This window comes from Melozone crissalis, unplaced genomic scaffold (assembly GCF_028551555.1).
Source record: "Melozone crissalis strain CALT ecotype California unplaced genomic scaffold, PUWL_Pcris_2 ptg000011l_1, whole genome shotgun sequence".
NCBI classification, from domain to species: Eukaryota; Metazoa; Chordata; class Aves; order Passeriformes; family Passerellidae; genus Melozone; species Melozone crissalis.
In genome coordinates this window covers 4449116-4474896 of record NW_026535789.1, presented here as the reverse complement: position 1 = coordinate 4474896, position 25781 = coordinate 4449116, and the positions used below count along the sequence as shown (strand labels likewise).

General features: G+C 52.2%; 1 pseudogene; it reads left to right on the top strand.

Annotated features, from left to right (window-relative positions):
- The first annotated feature begins 16462 nt into the window (after window positions 1–16462).
- Window positions 16463–22891, top strand: LOC128933594 (Ig heavy chain V region 6.96-like; annotated as a pseudogene).
- Window positions 22892–25781: the final 2890 nt, after the last annotated feature.

The following is a 25781-nucleotide window of genomic DNA, read 5'->3' as shown; positions in this document are numbered from 1 at the left end:
AAGCTCAACCCTTGACCCCAATCCTGACTCTTGGCCATAAACTGGGACCCTTGGAGTTCATCACCCTCTTCCCAGGTGGGTCCTGTCCCATTTTCCAGCAGGCCCTGCCCACTTCGAGGTCCTCAACCCATCAGGTTTATGATTTCCATCATCTCCCCTTTGTCCCGCAGGGCTCCGGGCGGCCGTGACCCTGCTGGAGTGTGGGGGGTGTGGGATCTCAGCCTCTCAGAACTGGGGTGCAGGGTGAACGAGACCACCCCTGGGGGGCTCGGGAGTCTTGGAATGTTGCCAGAAATGTCTGGTGGCTGGACTTTGATCCCACAGGGGAGATGACGTCAGTATGAGGATAGGAGGATTTCACCGGGGTGAACGGTGAAGGGATAAGTTAATTGGAGTTTGAGATAAAGAGTTTAAGATTTCTGTACAGGGGGGTCTAGAGAGGTAAGATGGAGGAATTGGGGCGTGCCCTTCTCCTTCTTCTTCTTCCTCTAGGCCTCCATCTTCTGTGGTGATGTTGGCACTCTGGGATTGGACCTTACTAGGGGAACACTGGTTAATAAGGGTAGAGGGTATTGGAGAAAAATGATAAATATTGTATACGTAATTCCGGGTTTAGAGATAGGTGGCCGCCCCAGGGGCTCTCAATGTGTGCCCATGGCTGACTGCTGAGCAGAACTCTGTCAGGCCAAGAGAAAATCTTTTAGATAAGCAATTAATAAACACCGAGACCGAGAAAAAATCTGAAGTTTCTTCTCGTCCTTTGGAACGCGGGCGACCCAAGGCCACCTTGGGCTTTTCCCAGACCATCTAAACAGCCCCAAAATCCGACAGGGGGGACCTCCAGGCCCCCGGGGGGTCCCTGCGCCTCCTCTGCTGAGGGGCCGGGTTCAGTTTCGGGAGTTTTGGCATGCAGTGGGTGTGCCAGAGACCCGGGCAGGGGCTGGAATGGCTTGCAGGGATCAGCAGCAATGGTGTTTACACCGACTACGCGCCATCGGTCAAGGGCCAGTTCAGGATCTCCAGGGACAACGGGCAGAGCTCGGTGACGCTGACCATGAAAAACCTCAAGGACCAGGATTCTGGATCCTATTTCTGTGCCAAATCTGCTGCTGCTATTGCTGCTGATAATGATGCCTATGTTATTGTCCCCGCCCCCATCGCTGTGTCACCACTTGCCCTCACCTGTCCCAGACCCATCCCCAAACCCCAGCCCCTGACCCCATTCCTGTCCCCGTGCCCCAACCCTGCTCTTGCTCTGCCCCACCTTCTTAGCTCCTGGCCCCACACCTCAGCTCAGGGCCCACTCGGTGCCATTTTGGCTCCTGTGCTCTCCTTGGCCATTCTGACCCTGCCCTTGACCGATGGAACGTTCCAGGTGACTCCACCCTTAGACCCACCTACTTCTCTCAGCATGGAGCGCTTGGCTCAAGATCAATTTTAGAAATTAAATTTCCCAAAAATTTCAGGTGTTTTTGCGTAAAAATCCAGGGTTTTTTCTCCATACCTCCCAGAGAGGATTCCAGCCCAGCCCCAAGGAGCAGCACCAGACACCGAGGCCACTGAGGGAGAAGTGAAGCCCCAGGTGGGAGCGAGGGAGGGAGGGAGGGAGGGAGGGAGGGAGGAGAAGACGCCGCGATTTTGGGGCTCCGCAGCCTCCCCCCACTTCCTCCGTGGCAGCTGCCGGGGCCCGGTCGGGGCAGGAAAGGAAACAGAAAGTTCCTGGTTTTGTTCATGGTGAACATCTGTGTTTGGCAGAGGGCAGCTCAGCCTCTGGACGCTGCGGCAGAGCACCGGCTGCACAAAAAGCTTTGTGTGCAAAGGGCCCTGGAGCGATCACCATTCCGCACTGGGACAGAGGGGAACTGGGGGAGATTAGAGAGAATTGGGCAAAATTGGACGAAACCAAAAGCTGGGGCAGCGGTGGAGTTTAGGGGGAAATGGTTAAGATTTGAGAAACAGGGGTGGGGATTTTAGGGAATCATAGGAGAATTCTGAGATATTTGGGAACAGAGAGGAGAGGGCTTTGGACCACAACCACCATCAACGCCATAACCAGCACCATCACCACCACAACTACTACTGTAACATTTGGCACAAAAATAGGTGGCGGAATCCTCATCCTTGAGGTTGTTCATGGTCAGAGTCACCGAGCTCTGCCCGTTGTCCCTGGAGATCCTGAACCGGCCCTTGACCGACGGCGCGTAGTTGGTGTAACCTCCAGTGTAGTAGATCCTTGCGACGTATTGCAACCCCTGCCTGGGTCTCTGGCGGATCCAGAACATGTCAATAATTCCGAAATTGAACTCGGACCCTCGGCAGAGGAGGCGCTGGGACCCCCCGGGGGGCTGGAGGTCCCCCCCGCACTCCAGCAGGGTCACAGCTGCCCGGAGCCCTGCGGAACAATGGGGAGATGGGGATGAAGGATAACATCCACTCAAATGTTGATTCTTGCATGCAGATCCTGATCTGATATTGCCCAAAAATTGGGACCCTTGGACCTCACCATCTTCTTCCTGCAACTCCTGCCAGTCATCCCGGGTGGATCCCCCACCCTTTTTCTGGAATGGCAGCGCCAACTTTGACCGTACAGGCAATCCATCCCCTCTGCAGTGGGTCCGGGTTCAGTTTCGGCAATTTTGCCATGAACTGGGTGCGCCAGAGACACGGGCAGGGGCTGGAATTCATGGCGTACATAAACATTGTTGGAGCCACTTACTACTCGCCATCGGTCAAGAGCCGGTTCACGATCTCCCAGGACAACGGGCAGAGCTCGGTGACGCTGACCATGAACAACCGCAAGGATGAGGATTCCGGATCCTATTTCTGTGCCAGGGCTGCTGATGGTTATGGTGCTGCTGCTAATGGTGACGATGCCCCTGATGGTCTCAAGCTCCTGCCTTTCATCCCACTCCCGTCATTGAGTCCCCAGAGTTCTGCTTTTCATCCCAAACCTCACCCATTGACCCAGCCCTTGACCCTTTGTCTCCATTTGCACCAATGGTCAGCACTGACCCCAAACCCTCCCCTGCTCCTGCCCCAAAACTCAACCATTGGCCCCAAACCTTCACCCCTGGGCTCCAGTTCAGGCCTCCTCCAACCAGGTCTTGGGAGCTGGGGGAGATTTGGGTGGAATGGGAAACACTGGGAGAAATTCGGGAGTTGGGGCAGCAGGGGCGGAATTTGGGGTAAAATGGCTGAGATTTGATGAAAAGACCTGAGATTTGGTGGAGAGATCAGAGGGCTATGGGATATTTGGGAACAAAGTGGAGGGATTTGGCACCAAGATCAGAACCAGCAATAAATGCCACACCAACAGTACCATCACTATTGGCACAACCACCATCAACGCATTTGGCACAGAAATAGGATCCAGAATCCTCGTCCTTGAGGATGTTCATGGTCAGCAAAACCGAGCTCTGCCCATTGTCCCTGGAGATCCTGAACCGACCCTTGAACGATTGCACGTAGGCGATGCTGCCACCGTTGTCCTTGATCCCTGCGATGAATTCCAGCCCCTCCCTGGGTCTCTGGCGCACCCAGAACATGGAGAACCCCCCAAAATCGATCCTGGACCCTCGGCAGAGGAGGCGCAGGGACCCCTCGGGGGGCAGGAGGTCCTCCCCGCACTCCAGCAGGGTCACGTCCTCTCGGAGCCCTGCGGGACAAAGGGGAGATGGGCACCAGGACCAGCTGTGCCATTCTCATTCCCAGCACAGAGTCAGACACCATTCCCTCTCTCTCTGTCTCTCTCTCTCTCCCTCTCTCTCTCTGTCTCTCTCTTTCTGTCACAGGATTTTTCCTGGAGTAGCACAGAGAGAAGATGAAGAGGAAAAAATTCCCATCTCTCCTCGCTGCTCCTGCTGTTTCTGCGCGTGTTGGAATGTGTCGGGGGGATTGTTCCCCTGCAGGGATTCATCATTTGGGTTCTGCTGCAGATCGTTTTGTTTCCTTGGCCAATGGGCTCCAAGCCAGGACCTGGCTCTGTCAGACTCTCACGGGGATTCTTTAAGATTTTTTCGTGTCTTTTGTACGGAATTCTTTTAGTATATCTTTAGCATAAATATAATATAGCATTGATGAGATATAATATAGCATTAATGAGATGTTATATAGAATTAATGAGATATAATATAGCATTAATGAGATGTAATATAGTATTAATGGGATAAAATATAGAATTAATGAGATATAATATAGTATTAATTAGATATATTATTTATGAGATGTAATATAGTAATAATGAGATATAATATTGTATTATTGTAATGAAATGTAACATTAATGTAATATAGTAGAGATTTAATAGAGCAATTGTTCAGCATTCTGACTCATGGAGTCAGATGCCGTGACCCTGCTGGAGTGTGGGGGGCACCTCCAGCCCCCCGGGTTGTCCCTGCGCCTCCTCTGCCGAGGGTCTGGGTTCAGTTTTGGGAATTTAGGGATGCAGTGGGTCCACCAGAGAGCCGGGCAGGTGACGGAGTTTCTCGGGGGGATTAAGAGTGATGGTTCCAGCACCGGCTATGCACCCTCAGTCAAGGGCCGGTTCAGGATCTCCAGGGACAATGGGCCGAGCTCGGTGACGCTGACCATGAACAACCTCAAGGACGAGGATTCTGCCACCTATTTCTGTGCCAAATCTGCTAATGTTTGGTATGATGCTGCTGATGTTACTTATGGTTTAGAACGTGCCGCCCCATGGCTGTGTCCCCCCCAGTCCCTGCTCCCCAGACCCTCCCCCCAAATCCCAGCCCTCGTCCCCCCTCTCGGTGACTGAATTCGTGTCCCCAGCCCCGGGTCCAGTGCTGACCTTTGGGGCAGAGTTTGGGGGAAGATCAATGGCCAAGGGTTGGGGTTTGGAGCCGGAGAGGGGAAAGGGAAATGGAGAAATGGTCACGGGCTGGGTCAGGGGCTGGGAGCTGGGCAAGGGTCTGGGGAAAGGGGACAGGGGGGGACACGGCCATGGCGAGGCATCAATTCCATAGGCATCATTAACAGCACCATTATCATCAGCACCCCTGGCACAGAAATAGATGGCAGAATCCTTGTCCTTGAGGTTGTTCATGGTCAGCCTCTCCAAGCTCTGCCCATTGTCCCTGGAGATCGTGAACCAGCCATTGACCGATGGACTGTATTAGGTGTAAGCACCACTGCTCCAGATCCCCGCAACGTATTCCAGCCCCTGCCCGGGTCTCTGGCAGATCCAGATAATGTGGTAACTCCCGAAATCAAACCCGTTGTCCCTCAGCAGAGGAGGCGCAGGGACCCCCCGGGGGGCTGGAGGTCCCCCTGCACTCCAGCAGGGTCACGGCCGCCTGGAGCCCTGCGGGACAAAGGGGAGATGGGGATTAGGCCAAAGCTCAACCCTTGACCCAAAACCTGACACTTGGCCCCTCCTGGGACCCTTGGAGTTCATCATCCTCCTCCCAGGTGGGTTCTACCCCTTTGTCCAGCTGGCCACACTCACTTGGAGGCCCTTGACCAATCAGAGTTTTGATTTCCATCATCTCCCCTGATGCGGAATTTTGCCCCAAAAGGTGTGAATAACTGCCTAAGAGACTCAATTTAAGTCAGCATAGACAGGAGGTATTTTATTACGACGCGTCGGAGAAATCACTAAAGGGATTTCTGAATTAGGTACAGCAAAAGCAGGTTTTTATACAATTTTGAACAAGGATTACATCATTTATCTCATGCATATTCATAGGCAGGCAGGAATATAGGCGGAGTCTTCCGGGAACTCTTGGTCTTCCTTAGTTAAATTTTAAGCTTCTCCTAATCTGGGCATTTTCCTGTTATCCTTGGCATGTTTTTCCATGGCTTGGCAGAAGTCACTGTTGCACTTGGCTTGATTCTGACGGCTTGGCAGGTCACCTTAACTTATTGGCTTCCATTTCTGCCTCTTCAAATATTCTAATTCCAAAGTTTCTTCTGTGAGTGTATTTTAGATTATTTATTAACTTATCTAGATATCTAATCAAAGTTCTCCCTAACAGTGTAGGTTATTTATTAACTTCTGCAATTCCCTTGATAAAGTGTCTTTTAATTCTTTTATTTCTCAGAAACTTATTGTTCATTTGAATGAATGGCTTCATTTCCCCCTTTTCTTATAACTTACGAAATCTTTCTTCAAGTCCTGATTCTATAGGGCATCCATTTCCCATTACTTCACTCGCTATAGCATTGAGCAGTATAATAAGAACAAGCTTCATTTTTCTCTCTGCTTTCTTTGTTTTTCTCTTCTTCGCTGTCTTTTACCCGGTTTATTAGGACGGTCAAAGTGGACTTGAGTCAGTCTTTGAATACACTGGTCTAACTCCAAATCAGCATCTTTGCTTACAGGTATAGCGTGAAATAAGTTTAAGGGCAAATCAGCTTTACAGCGAGCTGCTACGATGCGTGAGGCTCTAGTAATTTCAAATATTTTAAGTGTTTCTTGCAGCTTCCACCTTAGATCTGCTATAACCACTTGGTCTGCACTTTCAAAAGTTGTAATTCTGTCCATCCTGGCAGGCCAGTACTCTGCTCAAGAGCTCTAACCCCGATAGAATTTCGAATCCACCTTCCAAAACAAGGTGCACACCATAAATATCCTATTGATCTTTGTGAGTACCAGTAAACCTGATTACAATCTGCACAATGAAAGGCTATCCATGCATAGCACTTGTTAACGTCCCTTTTACAAACATAACAAGGAAGTGAATGTAAGTAAGGGCCAGTATAAAAGTCTGGTTCTTCAATCCAATATACCCAATTCAATGGTGGTGACTGCAAAGCCTCTTTGGCTTTCTTACTATATGGGGCTAACAATTCAAGCTCTTTCTTTAACGCAAGGGGTATCTTATTTCGCAATCGTTGTTCCTGTTCGTTATCTTCTCTAATATCTATATCTTCCCGAGGGTCCCACAGCTGTAAAATTGCTCTAATCATAGAAAACTATTTAACAATTACTAATAGCCTTTAGATGAAGTCGCTCCCTTTCTTGCCTTCTCTTTCTTATCTGTTTTTAGTTTTGCTGTTCCTAGTCTTACTGGTCCTGTCACTTGCAAACTCAATTTTTGCAACTTCTCAATACAGTGATCTAATGCGCTTTCAGGATTCCCTCTGAAGGGCCCTATAATCGAACGCTGTGTTAAAGGTACTAATTTTCTACACCTTACAGAGACTATACGTGATTCACTTTCAACCTTAATTCTATTCACAACACATTGTACTTTCCAACGACAATAAGCAAGAATTTTCTGTTCAGGAGACTCATAAAGATTTAAAACTATATATGCATTTTGCCCCGTCTGTCTCCTTAATTCATCTTCCCAGTTTTTACCCCACGTGTGCTCGTGTTCACAAGTGTGACACCATAAATCCCATAATAATAATTGTTCTATCCAAAAAGTGTTATCACAACCCCCACAACGTAGAGCTATCCAGGCAGCACAATGTGGATCATAACAGTCAAGGCAAGGTGCTCTTGCCGGACTTGTTAAACGAAAAGTTGATAATGAGTCAATAAAACCATTCAAATCCTGGGCCGTCCGATAGTGACGTATCAGTGCTCTGTCTAACACTCTCGAGTGTCCCTTCAGCTGTAGCAGCAGCGGTCGTAGGACTAGGGGCAGTTTCTTCCTCAGTCGCTCCCTGTCCTCCTCCGTGAGGCGGTCCACTCGAGGCTGCATCAAAAACAGGCTCCACCCACTTAGCAGGCATCCACAAGTTGTAAAAGTTTGAGGTGGAGTCAGGATCATGATGTCTACTCCTCTTGTTTGTTCTCCGGAGCTCTCTTGACCCGTGAGTAATGAAAATGAATCCACGTAGATCGCTCTTTGATCCGAACCGCGGTGAAGGTAGTCAGCAGCACTTGGAAAGGTCCCTCCCACTTCTCTTGCAGGGGTTTTCCTAAAAGATTCTTAACATATACCCAATCACCGGGATTAAACAGATGCAATTTGCAATCAGGTTGTTTAGGTTGGTGCTCCATCATTACAGTAGCATTTTTATCAAACTGTTTCCCCACCGTAATTACATAATCGTAAATGTACTGATTACCAATTTGGTCTATGGCGTCCCCATTCACAACTTGCATAGCATAAGGTCTACCATACAAGATTTTAAATGGGCTTAACCTTTCTTTTGATCTTGGTTTGACTCTCAGCCTCAACAGAGCAATAGGCAAAGCTCGATACCACTGCAAATTAGTCTCCTGGCATATTTTGGCAATTTGCTGTTTGATAAGATGATTCATCTTTTCCACTTGCCCACTGGCCTGTGGACGGTAGGGCGTGTGTAATTGCCATTTAATTTGTAATGCTTTGCTTATTGCTCTTACTACTTTTGCACAGAAATGTGCACCCCTATCCGAAGAAATGCTCTTCGGTACTCCAAACCGTGGAATAATTTCATTCAACAATGTTTTAGTTACTTCTCTTTCCTTATTTGTCCTGCAAGGGAATGCTTCTGGCCACCCAGAAAATGTATCAGTCAATACCAACAAGTACCGAAACCCCCCTTTTCTTGGGAGTTCAGAAAAATCAATTTGCCATACTTCACCTGGAAATTTACCTCGATTTATTGCTCCCTGGTGTATCTTAGTTCCTGTATTTGGGTTGTTCTTCAAGCATCGCTCACACTGGGATGTGACATGTTTTATGGTGGTAAATAATTTCGGTCCTGCTATCCTAGCTTGCAGGTACTAATAAAGCGGACCCAAGCCCCAGTGGGCTTTCTCATGTTCTGCTTTTATAAACTGCCACATCACATTTTCTGGTATTACTAACTGTCCTGTTTCCAGTTGACCCCAACCCTTCTCTAATATTTTAATTTGGCTGGATGTTGGTATCCAGCTCTCCTGGTATTAGGGCCGTTACTTTCACTTCCCTAGCCCTTGTGGCAGCCAATTTAGCTTCTGCATCTGCCTTCCTGTTCCCTATTTCTGGAATAGTATTACCTTTCAGGTGTCCCTTACAATGTATTATGGCCACTTGTGCTGGGAGTTGGACCGCCTTCAGCAATCGCAGAACCTCCTCTGCATGCTTGATTGTTTTCCCTTGAGTAGTCAACAGTCCTCTTTTTTCCAGATGGCTCCATGAGCATGTACAACGGAAAAGGCATATTTAGAGTCTGTCCATATATTAATTTGCATGTTCTCCGCCAATTCCAGGGCTTGAGTCAGAGCTATCAGCTCTGCCTTTTGGGCTGAAGTCCCTGCAGGCAAAGGGTTTGACTCAATTACTCTTTCTGTGGTGGTGACTGCATAACCAGCCATTCTTACTCCCTGCTTCACGAAGCTGCTGCCATCCGAAAACCAGTTGTCTGCATCTTCGAACGGCTCCTCTTTGAGGTCCGGGCGACTGGAGTAGACGGCTCCAATTGTTTCCAGGCATCCAGCACAGCCGAAACAGCGTGAGATACTAGCACAGTCATTTTCTGACCCAACGTGAGCTTCCTGGCCTCTTCTATGTTAATTATCACTGCGGCTACTGCCCTCAGACAGCCTGGCCATCCTTTACTTACTTCATCTAGCTGCTTGGAGAAGTAGGCCACGGCTCCCTTATGTGGTCCCAACTGCTGTGCTAGGACTCCCAAGGCCATCCCTTGTCGCTCATGGGAGAACAGCCAGAATGGTTTTGATACATCTGGGAGACCTAAGGCTGGTGCTCTCATTAGCTCCAGCTTCAACTTCTTGAAGGCCCCTCCTGCTTCGGGAGTCCAAACTAGGACATTCTCGGTTTCCTTTAACAAATCATACGGTGGTTTAGCGAGTATCCCGTACTGGTAGATCCATAGCCGACACCAACCTGTCATCCCCAGAAAGGCACGTAGATCCCTCACCGTCTCTGGTTTAGGCATCTGGCAGATGGTTTCTTTCCTAGCTGCTCCCAGGGATCGCATTCCTCTGGAGACTTCGTACCCCAGGTACACCACTTCCTTTTGCACCAGCTGAGCTTTCTGTTGAGAGACTCGATATCCACTTAAACCCAGGAAATTTAGTAAGGAAATAGTCCATTCAATGCATTCTTCTTCCGTTTCTGTTGCTATTAGGAGGTCGTCTACGTATTGCAGAAGCGTACCATCTCCCAGCGGCTTTTCCCACTGTTCTAATTCTTTGGCTAATTGATTCCCAAAAATTGTAGGGCTGTTTTTGTATCCTTGTGGCAACATCGTCCAGGTGAGTTGGGTTTTTCTTCCCCTGTCTACAGATTCCCATTCAAACGCAAAGATCTTTTGGCTCTCCGGAGCTAAAGGAAGGCAGAAGAATGCATCTTTTAAATCTAACACTGTGAACCATGTCAAATTATCTTTTAATTTAGTTAAGAGTGTGTAAGGGTTAGCAACTACCGGATGTAGCGTCTTGGTTATCTCATTTACTGCCCTCAGGTCTTGAACTAATCTATAAGCTCCATTAGGTTTCTTTACTGGCAGAATTGGGGTGTTAAAATCTGATTCACATTCTATCAATAACCCTAATTCTAAAAATCTTTTGATTATGGGCTCAATTCCCTTTCTATCTTCTAACCTCAGTGGGTATTGTTTCCTAACTACCGGCCTCGCTCCAGGTATAAGTTCAATAATGATAGGTGTTGCTTGTTTTGATTTCCCAGGTATATCGGTAGCCCATACTAATGGATATGTTTCACTCAGGATACGCTCAATGTTGTGACTTTCAGGCTTCAGTTCTATACAGCTGATTGTTAGGCTTAAGGCTGTAATCAGTTGCTCTTCACTTACTTGAAATTCCAATTTGTCTTTGTTGAATTTTATTATGGCCCCCAAGTTCTCCAGTAAGTCTCTTCCTAGTAGAAGCTTTGGTGAATTTGGCAAATACAGAAACTGGTGAATTCCCATTTGTTTCCCAATTTTGTATTTGATAGGTTTCAAAAAGTAAGCTTTTTCTGGTTGGCCTGTTGCTCCCACAACTTGTACAAATTCATAACTCTTAGGTACCAGTTCTTGATTTAAAACCGAAAATGTTGCTCCTGTATCAAAAAAATCCAATTCCTTTTTACCTTCCCCTAGCTCCATTTTAACCAGTGGGTCTGCTAGGGTACGGCCCACCGGTCCCCCTCATTCACTGCCCTGATGTGCGATAGTAGTAGTGTCCGTTGATCTTTCTCTTAATTGAGGGCACTCATGTTTCCAGTGTCCCGTTTGGAAGCAATAGGCACACTGGTTTGGCCCTATTCTAGCTGGGTGGGGTTGGAACCTCCCTCCCCCTCTCACTGGGTAGCCTCTACCCCTACCCCTGGTATTAGGTCCCAAATGGTTTGTATTTTGAGCTCCTACTGCTACAGCCACTATTCGAGCTAGCCTCTTATCTTTCTTTTTCTTTTCCTCTATTTCTCTATTATTATATACCTTCCATGCCTCATTCAGCAATGCCTTCAGGTTTTTATTTGCTGGATGTTCGAGCTTTTGTAATTTCTTCCTGATGTCTGGATTACTCTGTCCCATCATTAATCCTAACAGGTGTTGTTTCCCTTCTTCCGTTGCTGGGTCCAGGGGTGTGTACTGTCTCATGGCTGCCCTAAGTCTATCCAAAAACTCTGATGGGGTCTCATCCTCTCCCTGCCTGATGTCTAGGGATCGCATTACGCAAGCCCATCGCTATCAGTTTTCTATACTGCACCAGCCGCCGATAGTGCTCTTTGTTGCCCGGGTCCCATTCTGGTTTACTGCTGGGGAAATTATCTTCTAGTTTCCCTGATAATACTTGAGCATGTCGTTTTCCTGTTTCCAATACGAGTTCCCTTTCTGTATCTGTCAATTCTGACAGCATCACCTCTATATCTTCCCAATCAATATCTAAATTCTTTGCCATTAATTCAAACCTCTTCGCTACTCCCTCTGGGTTCCTCCTGAAGTTCCTTGCCTCATCCCTCCAATTGTTCAGATCACTCGTGGAGAATACGAGTGACTGATCCCCTCCCCGGGACCTTCTTCCTGTACCTCAATGTCTTCCCTATTCTTTCTCTTCTCTTTTCTCTTTCCCTTTCCCTGTTCTTCATCTTCACCTTCAATTTCTGTCAACTCTTTTCCTACTACTCCCCTAGCATGGTTTACACAGCCTAACCGCCTCTCGCTCTGCATCTGTTGCCTTTCTTCCCGCATCTGCCGGCGCCTATCCTGTTCCGGGCTACTGTCCTCCTCATCTTCCGTTCCCCTTCCATCTCTCTTATCCTCTATCTGGATTACTATATTCAGCTTCTGTGAGTTGTTCTCTGCCTCTCTTTCGCATGCCTCATTGTCATTCTTCTCACTATATTTCAACTCAGAGACATTGCCTCCCAGTGAGCTACTTTTGTCTCCAGTCCTCGGTGTGCTAGTTTCCATTCTACAGATACCTGATTTCCTTAAACTTCCATTCCTAAGTGTGCTACTATCCCTACATGGACTTAGTTCGGGCAGACTGCGTGTCTCCCCTCGGCTCTCAGCTCCATGTGGACTGGCTTCTTGCTTCTCAACTTCTAGTCTGGGTGGGCTGTCAGCATCCCTGTAGCTCCCCGACCCCTGTGGACTATCTGGTCCCTGCAGGCTGCTTTCCCTCTTGTCAATCCCCAATTTTAATGGGCTACCCTCCTCCCAACTGTTGTCTAGCTTCTGAGGGCTGTGCTCAAACTTAGATTTCCACCATCGTTCTAGTTCCTTTAATGGGCTAGGATCCCCTTGTTCCTCTTTTGGCCTGGGAAGAGGCCCTTCCCGTCCTGGGGCGAATGGATGATATTCCCACAGGCTTATTTCGCTCTCTTTTCCACTATCCCTTCTTGTTAACCTAAGACATTGTTACCCAATGCTACATGCATCACAGCAGCGTTCTTTAGGCTTTGGACCTTTCTTATCTTTTTCCAGGGCCAACACTAGAGGGTCCTGAGGTGCCACGTTTACCCCGCACTCTTTCTGCCACTCTGGTTTATTTCTTAGGGTAAAGAACATGTCAGCATACATCACTTCATCCCATTTATTAAGTCGGCGGAGGAAAAGCATCAGTTGTAAAATGGTGTTATAATTAGTTGTTCCCTCCGGCGGCCATTTCTCATTGTCATCTAACTTATACAATGGCCACCCCTGTGTACAATATTTAAGGAGTGTCTTTTTACTTACGTTTCCCCCCGGAATCCCTCCCAAGTCCTTCCAGTGCTTTAGGATACATCCTAAGGGGGTTTTCATATTTACGTCCTTGCTCTGTTGACCTCCCATGGCTATTCTCTGCGTCTGTGTTTTTGGTTTTAATCTCTTTCCCGCAAACCCTGTATGTCAATTACTTTAACACTTCATACATACAATTTCCAATTGCTCATTCGTTCTCACTCATACCCACACTCTCTAATCCAAACTGTCCTACCTTTCCGGTCTATCAAAGTACACCGCTTTACCACAAGATGTCGTTGGCAAACCGTGTAGTACCGACACTGGTCAACTTCGGGCCATCACACACACCCGTAAAACCAGCTGTAAACCAAGGTACAGTTTGCAGATAATATCACAATAAATTCTTACATACACAAAAATTGCGGTTACCACAAAATACCGAGTGCTTGTCCCGCAATCCGAACTCGCATCTCAGCAAATTATAAAATACTTGCAGACAACATAACAATATTAGACAAAAGCATGACACAAATATCTCCTCAAAACCTTATCAGGGAAAGGGAAAAATTGGACAGGGTCCCAGGCTTGACTGGATACATTCCCAGGCGTAGTTCAAAGATCCAAACAAAGCAACAACATTTAGAGATTCAAACAAAGCAACAACATTTGAGATGCAGGAAAAAACACACACACTCTTTTAACAAATACTCCAATTCCAAATGGGGACTCTAACCCCAATTCCAAATGGGGACTCTAAACCCGGCTCCAAATGGGATTTTGCCAAGGTGTCCCCTGGCTTTCCCGTCGAGTGACCATGTCTGGTCCTCGTTTCCCAAATAAAGCGCTTTACTCCAAAATCAATAAGCAATAAACAATTGAAATACCTCTTAATTGGAGCAGAAGATGCAGGAAACCCTCCGTCCAACAAAGAGCGCTGGTCTGGGGGGGGAGTCTCCTCTGACAAAAATCTGTCAGGGGCGCCCGGAGGGTTCCGGCCCCGGACACGGCTCCAGAGGACTCCTTAAGGCCCCGATCTCCCGTCTGGAGGTCCCACCTGGGTCGCGAGATATGATGCCGAATTTTGCCCGAAAAGGCGAGAATAACTGCCTAAGAGACTCAATTTAAGTCAGCATAGACAGGATGTATTTTATTACGACGCGTCGGAGAAATCACTAAAGGGATTTCTGAATTAGGTACAGCAAAAGCAGGTTTTTATACAATTTTGAACAAGGATTACATCATTTATCTCATGCATATTCATAGGCAGGCAGGAATATAGGCGGAGTCTTCCGGGAACTCTTGGTCTTCCTTAGTTAAATTTTAAGCTTCTCCTAATCTGGGCATTTTCCTGTTATCCTTGGCATGTTTTTCCATGGCTTGGCAGAAGTCACTGTTGCACTTGGCTTGATTCTGACAGCTTGGCAGGTCACCTTAACTTATTGGCTTCCATTTCTGCCTCTTCAAATATTCTAATTCCAAAGTTTCTTCTGTGAGTGTATTTTAGATTATTTATTAATTTACCTAGATATCTAATCAAAGTTCTCCCTAACAGTGTAGGTTATTTATTAACTTCTGCTATTCCCTTGATAAAGTGTCATTTAATTCTTTTATTTCTCAGAAACTTATTGTTCATTTTAATGAATGGCTTCACCCCTTTGTCCCGCAGGGCTCCGGGCAGTTGTGACCCTGCTGGAGTGCGGGGGGGACCTCCAGAACCCCGGGGGGTCCCTGACGTTTCTGTGCCGAGGGTCCGGGTTAGGTTTCGGGGGTCACTCCATGCAATGGATTCACCAGAGCCCCAGGCAGGGGCTGCAATGGCTCGCCGGGATCCACAGCTCTGGGGGTTTCACCTACTACGCCCTGTTGGTGCAGGGCCGCGTCAGGATCTCCAGGGACAATGGGCAGAGCTTCACAGCCCTGACCATGATCGACCTGCAGCACAAGGATTCCGGATCCTATTTCTGCGCCAAAGCTGCTGGGGCTGATGGAGATGGCCATGATGCCAATGCTATTGACTCCAACCCTATCGCTGTGTCCCCAAATATCCCCATTCCCCAGTCCCTCCCCCAAATCCCAGCCCTCGTCCCTGCTCTCGGTGACTGAATTCGTGTCCCCAGCCCCGGGCCCAGTGCTGACCTTTGGGGCAGAGTTTGGGGGAAGATCAACGGCCAAGGGTTAAGGTTTGGGGCCGGAGAGGAGAAAGGGAAATGGAGAAATGGTCATGGGCTGGGTCAGGGGCTGGGAGCTGGGGAAGGGTCTGGGAAACGGGGACAGGTGGGGACGCAGTGATGGGGAAGGGGTAAATACAGCAGACATCGTTATCACCAGCATAAGCAGCAAAACCCTTGGCGCAGAAATAGGATCCGGAATCCTCGCCCTTGAGATTGTTCATAGTCAGTGTCACCGAGCTCTACCCGATGTCCCTGGAGATCGTCAACCGGCCCTTGACTGATGGTGCGTAGAAGGTGCTGCCACTGCTGTGGACACTCGCGAGCCACTCCAAAACCTGCCCGGGTCTCTGGGGGATCCAAAACATTCCATAATCTCCAAAACTGATCTCAAACCCTCGGCAGAGGAGGCACAGGGACCCCCCGGGGGGCTGGAGGTCCCTCCCGCACTCCAGCAGGGTCACGGCCGCCCGGAGCCCTGCGGGACAAAGGGGAGATGGGGATGAGGCCAAAGCTCAACCCTTGACCCAAATCCTGACTCTGGGCCCCAAATTGGGACACATGGAGTTCATCATCCTCCTCCCAGGTGGGTCCTGCCCCTTTTTCTAGCTGGCCTTGCCCACTTTGAGGCCCTCAACTAATCAGGTTCCCAATCCCCATCTCCCCTTTGTCCCGCAGGGCTCCGGGCGGCCGTGACCCTGCTGGAGTGCGGGGGGGAACTCCAGCCCCCTGGGGGGTCCCTGCGCCTCCTCTGACGAGGGTCCGGGTTCAGTTTCGGAAGCTACGACATGAACTGGGTTCGCCAGAGACCCGGGCAGGCGCTGGAGTGGCTCGCGTGTATCAGCTACAATGGTGGTTGGACCGGGTACGGGCCATCGGTGCAGGGCCGGTTCAGGATCTCCAGGGACAACGGGCAGAGCTCAGTGATGCTGACCAGGAACAACCTCAAGGACGAGGATTCCGCCATTTATTTCTGTGCCAAGTGTGTTGATGATCGTGCTGGTTGGGAGAATGTTGCCTGTCGTTTTGTCCCCATCCCCATGGCTGTTTCCCCCATTTCCCCATTCCCCAGCCCCTTCCCTCCAGTCCCCAGCCCCTGACCCCATTCCTTTCCCTGTGTCCCAGCTCTGAACTGGTTTTGCCCTAATCTCAGCTCTTGGCCCCAAACCTCAGCTCTGGGCTCCACGTCCCAACCAAATTCCCCAAAATTGACGAGGATGTCCCAGATCCGGCCTCACCGTGTCAATCTGCCTTTGCTTTGTATGATTGGCCACAAACCTCTCGCGGTGAGCTGCGCCATCGATTTCTGTGTGTGCCGGGGCCGTGAGCCGCCGGCACCTCCCCATGGCCACAGCCCGGTGAGGAGAGCGATGGTGGGAAACCAAACAGCTCCAGAGGGGTCCCCACAGCCCCGTCCCTGTGGGGATTGGGACAGAGACCCCCGGGCGGGGATGGGCCCAGGGCTGAGGTTTGGGTGAATTGTTCGGGGTTTGGGGACAGGAGGGGACACTGAGATGGGTGCGTGGATCCACAACTGGGGTCTTCACCAAAAGCAGCAGCATTCCAGCTATAAGCATCAGCACCCTTGGCACAGAAATAGGATCCAGAATCCTCGTCCTTGAGGTTGTTCATGATCAGCATCACCGAGCTCTTCCCATTGTCCCTGGAGATCGTGACCTGGCTGTTGACCGATGGCGCGTAGTAGGTGGTGCCACCATTGCTGTAGATGCTCGCGAGCCACTCCAGCCCCTGCCCCAGTCTCTGGCGGACCCAGTACATGGGGTAACTCCTGAAACTGAATCCGGACCCTCGGCAGAGGAGGCTCAGGGAACCCCCGGGGGGCTGGAGGTCCCCCCCGCACTCCAGCAGGGTCACGGCCGCCCGGAGTCCTGCGGGACAAAGGGGAGATGGGGATGAGAAACCTGATTGGCTGTGGGCCTGCAGTGGGTGTGGCCAGCTGGAAAAAGGGATGAGACCAACCTGGGAGGGTGACCAGGAGCAGGAGGAGAAGAACAAATTGTTACAACCTGGGGCCAATAGCTGGGATTTTTGGGTCAAGGGTTGAGTTTGGCCATCCCCATCTCTGTTGGAATGGGCGGGAGAAATGTGGCACGCGATATGAGTGATCAGCAAGTCTCAAATCTTTATTGGTAGGCACACATCTTTATATCGGTGTTAATGAGGCTCATGCATATTGCAAAGGCGAGCTCAACATTGGTCGGTTACTCATCAGCCAACTGCGCCTCCTTCTGCATTCTTGTGGATATTTTATTGAAACTTCTCTTCGTATTTCTGCCAAAGATGCTCTCCCCTATCCTGCTGCTGCACCAAGGGCACAATGTCCTTGCCTGTCATTGGACACTGACTGCTGGCTCCTGCACTTGTCCCCTTCAAGCTTAACCAGCGGCATTATGTCGACGTGACCTTTAACAGCCAACCAGCTGTCCACAAAGCTCTCCACAATTCTCCCCTTTGTCCCACAGGGCTCTGGGCGGTCATGACCTCTCTGTGGTGTGGGAGGGAACTCCAGGCCCCCGGGGGTTCCCTGCGCCTCCTCTGCCGAGGGTCCGGGTTCAGTTTTGGCAGTGTTGGGATGCAGTGGGTCCGCCAGAGACCCGGGCAGGCGCTGGACTACGTTGCGGGTATCAGCAGCAGTGGTGGCAGCACGGACTCCACGCCGTCGGTGCAGGGTCGGTTCAGGATCTCCAGGGACAACGGGCAGAGCTCGGTGACGTTGACCATGAACAACCTCAAGGACGAGGATTCCGGATCCTATTTCTGTGCCAGATGCAGTGATGGTGGTTGGAATGGGGCTGCTGTTGCTTATGGTGACAATCCTCAGCATCGCCCCAAGCCCGCAGCCCAAGTTCCCAAAATTTCCCAAAATCCTTCTCCCCAATCCCAACCCTTGACCCCATTCTTGACCTTACTCCCCAGTCTCCACTATTGCTGCCCGAATTCCTGATGTTTCCCCAGTTTTGCCCATTCTACCCAAATCTCCCCCAGCTCCCGGGCCGTGATTGGAGGAGGCCTGAACTGGAGGCCAGGGGTGAAGGTTTGGGGCCAAAGGTTGACTTCTGGGGTAGGAGCAGGGGAGGGTTTGGGGTCAGTGCTGACCATTGGGGCAAATGGGGGAGATTTGGGACAAAGGGTCAAGGGCTGAGGTTTGGGGGGGAGGGTCCTGGTTTGGGGACAGGGTGGCACAGACAGGGGTGATGCCAAAACTGGCATGGTCAATATAAGCAGCAGCATCAGCACCACCAGCAGCAACACTCTCTTTGGCACAGAAATAGGATCCGGAATCCTTGACCTTGAGGTTGTTCATGGTCAGCGTCACCGAGCTCTGCCCGTTGTCCCTGGAGATCCTGAACCGGCCCATGACCAATGGCACGTAGTAGCTGTAGGAACCACTCCAGCTGATCCCTGCAACATATTCCAGCCCCTGCCCGGGTCTCTGGTGGATCCAGCCCATTCCAAAATTCCGGAAATCAAACCCGGACCCTCGGCAGAGGAGGCGCAGGGAGCCCGCAGGGGACTGGAGTTCCCCCCCCCCAAACTCCAGCAGGGTCACGGCCGCCCGGAGCCCTGCGGGACAAAGGGGAGATGGGGATGAGGCCAAAGCTCAAACCTTGACCCAAATCCTGACTCTTGGCCCCAAACTGGGACCCTTGGAGTTCATCATCCTTCTTCCAGGAGTGTTCTATCCCTTTGTCCAGCTGGCCACGCCAACTTAAAAGCCCTAGACCAATCAGACTCTTGATTTCCATCATCTCCCCTTTGTCCCGCAGGGCTCCGGGCGGCCGTGACCCTGCTGGAGTGCAGGGGGGACCTCCAGCCCCCCGGGTGCTCCCTGACTTTACTGTGCCGAGGGTCCGGGTTCAATTTTGGGAGTATGGAATGTACTGGATGCGCCAGAGACCCGGGCAGGGTTTGCAATATGTCGCAGGGATCTACAGCACTTGTGGCACCACCTGCTACAACCCATCGGTCAAGGGCCGGATCACCATCTCCAGGGACAACGGGCAGAGCTCGGTGACGCTGACCATGAACAACCTCAAGGACGAGGATTCCGCTGTTTATTTCTGCGCCAAGTGTGCTGCTAATAATTACCCTGAACATGCTGCTCGTAGTGACGATGCCCATGGTGTCCCCATCACCATCCCCATCCCCGTGTCCCCCCTGTCCCCGTTGTCCAGACCCTTCCCCCAGACCCCCAGCCCACACCCAGCCCTTGACCATTGATCCCAACCTTGCTCTGCCTCGGCCGCAATTTTCACCCGCTGACCCCAAACCACAACTCCTGACCGCAAATCTCCTCTTTAGGCCCCAAAACTTTGCTCTGAAGGTCGAGGTTTGAGGCCCAGGGTCCCCATTTTGGGACAAAGGTTCAGGATTCGTGTCAGCAGTTGTGGCTGGGAGCGCTAAGTGGGGTTTTGGGGGAGAATCGGGCGATTTTGGTGCAAAGTTAGTTGGATTTGGGGCAGAACCAGTTTGGGGGTTTTGGCTCCATGGTTGGTGTTGTGGAACTAGGGGAGATCGGGGACAAAGGGGCAAGAATGCGGTGAAGGGCTGAGACCTAGGGGAAGGGTCTGGGGATGGGGGACAGGAGAGGACACTGAGATGGGGGCTGGGATCCACCATGGGTGTCATCTAAATTAGCACCAGGACCCACATAACAAACATAAGCATGTTTGGCACAGAAATAGGATCCGGAATCCTCGTCCTTGAGGTTGTACATGGTCAGCGTCACCGAGCTCTGCCCGTTGTCCCTGGAGATCATGAACCGACCCTTGACGGATGGCGCGTAGTAGGTGCTGCCACCACCACTGCTGATACTTCCAACCCATTCCAGCCCCTGCCTGGGTCTCTGGCGGATCTAGCACATGTCAAAACTTCCAAAATCAAACCTGGACCCTCGGCAGAGGAGGCACAGGGACCCCCGGGGGGCTGGAGGTCCCCCCCCCACTCCAGCAGGGTCACCGCCGCCCGGAGACCTGCGGGACAAAGGGGAGATGGGGATGAGGCGAAAGCTCAAACCTTGACCCAAATCCTGACACTTGGCCCCAAACTGGGACCCTTGGAGTTCATCATCCTCCTCTCACATGCGTCCCACCACATTTTCAAGCGTGCCATGCAAACTTGGGCACTCTTCACCAATCAGGTTCCTCATGCCCACCTACCCTTTGTCCTGCAGGGCTCCGGGCGGCCGTGACCCTGCTGGAGTGTGGGGGGCACGTCCAGCCCCCCGGGGGGTCCCTGTGCCTCCTCTGCCGAGGGTCCGGGTACAGTTTCGGCAGTTTTGCCATGCACTGGTTCCGCCAGAGACCCGGGCAGGAGCTGGAATGGGTTGCGGGGATCAGGAACGATGGTTCCAGCACTGGGTACGCGGATTCAGTCCAGGGCCGGTTTAGGATCTCCAGGGACAACGGGCAGAACTCGGTGACGCTGACCATGAACAACCTCAAGGACGAGGATTCCTGATCCTATTTCTGTGCCAAGCGTGCTTATGCTGATAATTGGGGCCCTCCTGCTATTGGTAAATGCACCATTAGGGGATCCATCCCCATCTCAGTGTCCCCACCTGTCCCCAAAGCCGAAGACCCTTCCCCCACACCCAAGTCCCCGGTCTTGCCCCTTTGTCCCAGATCTGCAACATTTGCCCCAATGGCGACAAAAGACCCCAAACCCCCAACTGGTTCTGCCCCAAACCCTCCTGCTTTGGCCCCAAAACTCACCTAATTCTGCCCCAAATCACTGCTCTGGGCTCCCAGCCGCAGCCGCTGACCCAACCCTCACCCGCTGTCCCCAAATCTCGGCCCTTGGGGCACTTTTGGGGGTCGAGGGAAAGATTTGGGGCCGAGAGTTGAGTTTGGGGCCAGAGTCAGGGCAGGGTTTGGGGCCAATGGGCAGCGTTGGGGCAAAGGGGGCAGGGCTGGGACAAAGGGTCAGGGGTGGGTCAGGGGGATTTAGGGAAGGGTCTGGGGACAGCTGGGGACAGGGACGGGGTGAGAACCGCAAACAGTAAACCAAACAACAATAATAGCAGTAAGAGCGGAGCTAACACCAGAAGATTTGGCAGAGAAATAAGATCCAGAATCCTCGTCCTTGAGGTTGTTCATGGTCAGCATCACCAAGCTCTGCCCGTTGTCCCTGGAGATCCTGAACCAGCCCTGAACCGATGGCGCGTAGTAGGGGCTGCCACCTTTGCTGATACTTGCGACTGGCTCCAGCCCCTGCCCGGGTCTCTGAGGGATCCAGCCCATGGCAAAATTCCCAAAATAAAACCCGGACCCTCGGCAGAGGAGGCGCAGGGACCCCCCGGGGAGCTGGAGATCCCCCCCGGACTCTAGCAGGGTCACAGCCACCCGGAGCCCTGCGGGACAAAGGGGGGATGGGGATGAGAAACCTGATTGGCTGAGGGCCTCAAAGTGGGCGTAGACAGCTGGAAAAATGTGGTGCACCCACATAGGCTGGACACCATGAGCAGGAGGAAAAGGAATTAATGTCAAATTTGAGGCCAAAATTAATAATGTTGGGGTCAATGTTTGAGCTTTGGCCTCATCCCCATCTCCCCTTTGTCCTGTAGGGCTCTGGGCAGGCCGTGACCCTGCTGGAGTGCGGGGGCGACCTCCAGCCCCCCGGGGGGTCCCTGACGTTGCTGTGCCGAGGGTCCGGGTTCGATTTTGGGAGTTCTCACATGCTCTGGATCCGTCAGAGACCCGGGCAGGGGCTGGAGTGGCTCGCTGGGATCAGCAGCAGTGGTTCCAACACCATCTACGCGCCATCGTCAAGGGCCGGGTCACGATCTCGAGGGACAACGGGCAGAGCTCGGTGACGCTGATCATGAACAACCTCAAGGACGAGGATTCCGGATCCTATTTCTGTGCCAAGAATGCTCATAGTGCTTACTATAATCACGCTGCTGCTTATCGTTTTACCCTATCTCTGTCCACAAGGTCTCCCCTGTCCCCGTTCCCCAGACCCTTTTCCCAAATTCCTGCCCTGACCCCATTCCTGTCACCGTGCCCCAACCCTGCTCTGGCTCTGCCCCACATTCCTAGCTCCTGGCCGCACACCTCAGCTCGGGGCCCACTCGGGGCCATTTTGGCTGCTGGGCTGGCCCTGGCCCCTCTGCCAGGATCCCTGGGCTGAACTCGCCCAACTCTGCCCAAATCTGCGCTGCTGGCCCCGAGTAGCCACCACTGACACATATCCCAAAATCCGACCCAAATCGGGGCCCTGGGCCCCAAACCCCGACCGGCAGAGCAAAGTTTTGGGGCAGAAAGAGGAGATTTGGGTTCAGGAGTTGTGGTTTGGGGTCAGCAGGTGAGAACTGGGGCTGAGGCAGAACAACGTTGGGATCAATGGTCAAGGGCTGGGTGTGGGCTGGGGGTGTGGGGGAAGGGTCTGGGCAAGGGAGACAGGAGGGGATTAGGAGATGGGGATGGGGTCAGCACAGGCATTGTGAACATACCTAGCACCAATATTCCAACCATCATAATCAGTTTTGGCAAAGAAATAGGATCCAGAACCCTCGTCCTTGAGGTTGTTCATGGTCAGCGTCACCGAGCTCTGTGCGTCGTCACTCACCATCGTGAACCGGCCCTTGACCGAATCTGCATACCAGGTGCCACTTCTTCGACTGATCCTTGCGACCAATTCCAGCCTCTGCCCGGGTCTCTGGCGGATCCAGCCAACCCCAAATTTCCCAAAATCAAACCCGGACCCTCGGCAGAGGAGGCACAGGGACCCCCCAGGGGGCTGGAGGTCCCCCCCGCACTCCAGCAGGGTCACGGCCGCCCGGAGCCCTGCGGGACAAAGGGGAGATGGGGATGAGATATCAGACTTCTTAAGAGCCTTCAAGTCGGTGAGGCCAGCTGGAAAACATGAAGGGACCCATCTGGGAGGAGGATGATGAACTCCAGGGGTCCCAATTTGTGGCCAATAGTCAGGATGTGGGTCAAGGATAAAGCTTTGGCCTCATCCCCATCTCCCCTTTGTCCCGCAGGGCTCCGGGTGGCCGTGACCCTGCTGGAGTGCGGGGGGGACCTCCAGCCCCCTGGGGGGTCCCTGCGCCTCCTCTGCCGAGGGTCCAGGTTCAGTTTTTGGGATCATGGAATGTTCTGGATCCACCGGACAACTGGGCAGGGGTTGGAGCCCGTCGCAAGTATCAGCAAAAGTGGCAGCGCCAACTACGCACCGTCAGTCAAGGGCCGGTTCACGATCTCCAGGGACAACGGGCAGAGCTCGGTGATGCTGGCCATGAACAACCTCCAGGACGAGGATTCCAGATCCTATTTCTGTGTCAAACATGCTGCTAGTGGTTGTTGCAGTCCTGGTGCTTATAGTGAAGGTGACAGTTGTGGGTCCACCCCCCTCTCAGTGTCTCCCCCTGTCCCCAAACCGAGACCCTTCCCCCAAACCTCACCCATTGACTCAGCCCTTGACCCTTTGTCCCCATCTGCACCAATGATCTGTACTGACCCCAAATCCTCCCCTGCTCCTGCCCCAACACTCAACCATTGGCCCCAAACCTTCAACCCTGGGCTCCAGTTCAGGCCTCCTCCAAGCAGGGCCCGGGAACTGGGGGAGATTTGGGTGAAATGGGCAAAACTGGGGGAAAGTCGAGAGTTGGGCAGCAGGGGCAGAGCTTGGGGGGAAAAGGGCTGAGATTTCAGAAGAAGGGCTGGGATTTTGGGGAAGGATCAGAGAATTCTTTGATACTTGGGAACACAGAAAAAAGGGCTTGGGACCACAACCACAACAACACCATAAGCATAAGCACCATTACCACAGCCACTCCTGTAACATTTGGCACAGAAATAGGATCCGGAATCCTCGTCCTTGAGGTTGTTCATGGTCAGCGTCACCGAACTCTGCCCATTCTCCCTGGAGATCCTGAACCGGCCATAGAATGACGGCGCATAGTTGGTGTAAGCACCATTGTAGTAGATCCTTGCGACAAATTCCAGCACCTGCCCGGGTGTCTAGCGCACCCGGTTCATGTCGTAGCTCCGAAAATTGAACCCGGCCCCTAGGCAGAGGAGGCGCAGGGATCCCCCAGGTGGCTGCAGGTCCCCCCCGCACTCCAGCAGGGTCACGACCGCCCGGAGCCCTGCGGGACAAAGGGGAGATGGGGATGAGCCCAAAGCTCAACCCTTGACCCAAATCCTGACCCTTGGCCCCAAACTGGGATCTTTAGAGTTCATCATCCTCCTCACAGGTGGATTCCACCCCTTTTTCCAGCTGGCCACACCAACTTAAGGGCCCTTGACCAATCAGGTTTCTCATTTCCATAGACCCCTCCCCAATCCCCAGCCCTGACCCCATTCCTGTCCCCGTGTCCCAGCTCTGAACTGGCTCTGCCCCAACTCTCATTTCCTTGCCCCAAACCTCAGCTCTGGGCTCTGAGTCCCAACCAAATTCCCCAAAACTGACGGGGATGTCCCAGATCCGGCCCCACCGTGTCAATCTGCCTTTGCTTTGTGTGATTGGCCACAAACCTATGGCGGTGAGCTGCGCCATTGACTTCTGTGAGTGCTGCCGGGGCCATGAGCTGCCGGCACCTCCCCATGGCCACAGTCCGGTGAGGAGAGTGATGGTGGGAAATCAAACGGCTCCAGAGGGGTCCCCAAAGCCACGGCCCGGTGGGGATTGGGACAGAGACCCCCGGGCGGGGATGGGCCCAGGGCTGAGGTTTGGGGACTTGTTGGGGGTTTGAGGACAGGAGGGGACACTGAGATGGCTGCATGGATCCACCACTGGGGTCTTCACCATGAGCAGCAGGATCCCAAGCACCAGCATAACCAGATTTGGCACAGAAATAGGATCCGGAATCCTTGTCCTTGAGGTTGTTCATGGTCAGCGTCACCGAGCTCTGCCCGTTGTCCCTGGAGATTGTGACCCGGCCCTTGATCGACGGCGCATAGTAGATGGTGCCACCACCGCTGCTGATACTTGCGAGCCACTCCAGCCCCTGCCCGGGTCTCTGACGGACCCAGTAAATTTCAAAACTGCCAAAATCGAACCCGGACCCTCGGCAAACAAGGCACAGGGACCCCCCGGGGGGCTGGAGGTGCCCCCCGCACTCCAGCAGGGTCACGGCCGCCCGGAGCCCTGCGGGACAAAGGGGAGATGGGCATGAGGGAAAAAATCCACCCAAATGTTGATTCCTGCATGCAGATCCTGGTGTTGGCCCCAAATTGTGGCACTTTCTCCTCCTCCTGATCCTGCTGGCCCTCCCAGGTGGGTCCAGGTCCCTTTTTGGATCTGGTCACCCCAAACACAACCCACGCCCAGATCTGGGGCCTTATCCTTATCTCCTCTTTGTCCCGCAGGGCTCCGGGCGGCCATGACCCTGCTGGTGTGCGGGGAGGACCTCCAGCCCCCCGGGGGGTCCCTGTGCCTCCTCTGCCTCGGGTCCGGGTTCAGTTTCGGACAATTTGGAATGCGATGGATGCGCCAGAGACCGGGGCAGGGGCTGGAATACATCGCCAGCATCAGCAACACTGGTGGAGGCACCAACTACTCGCCATG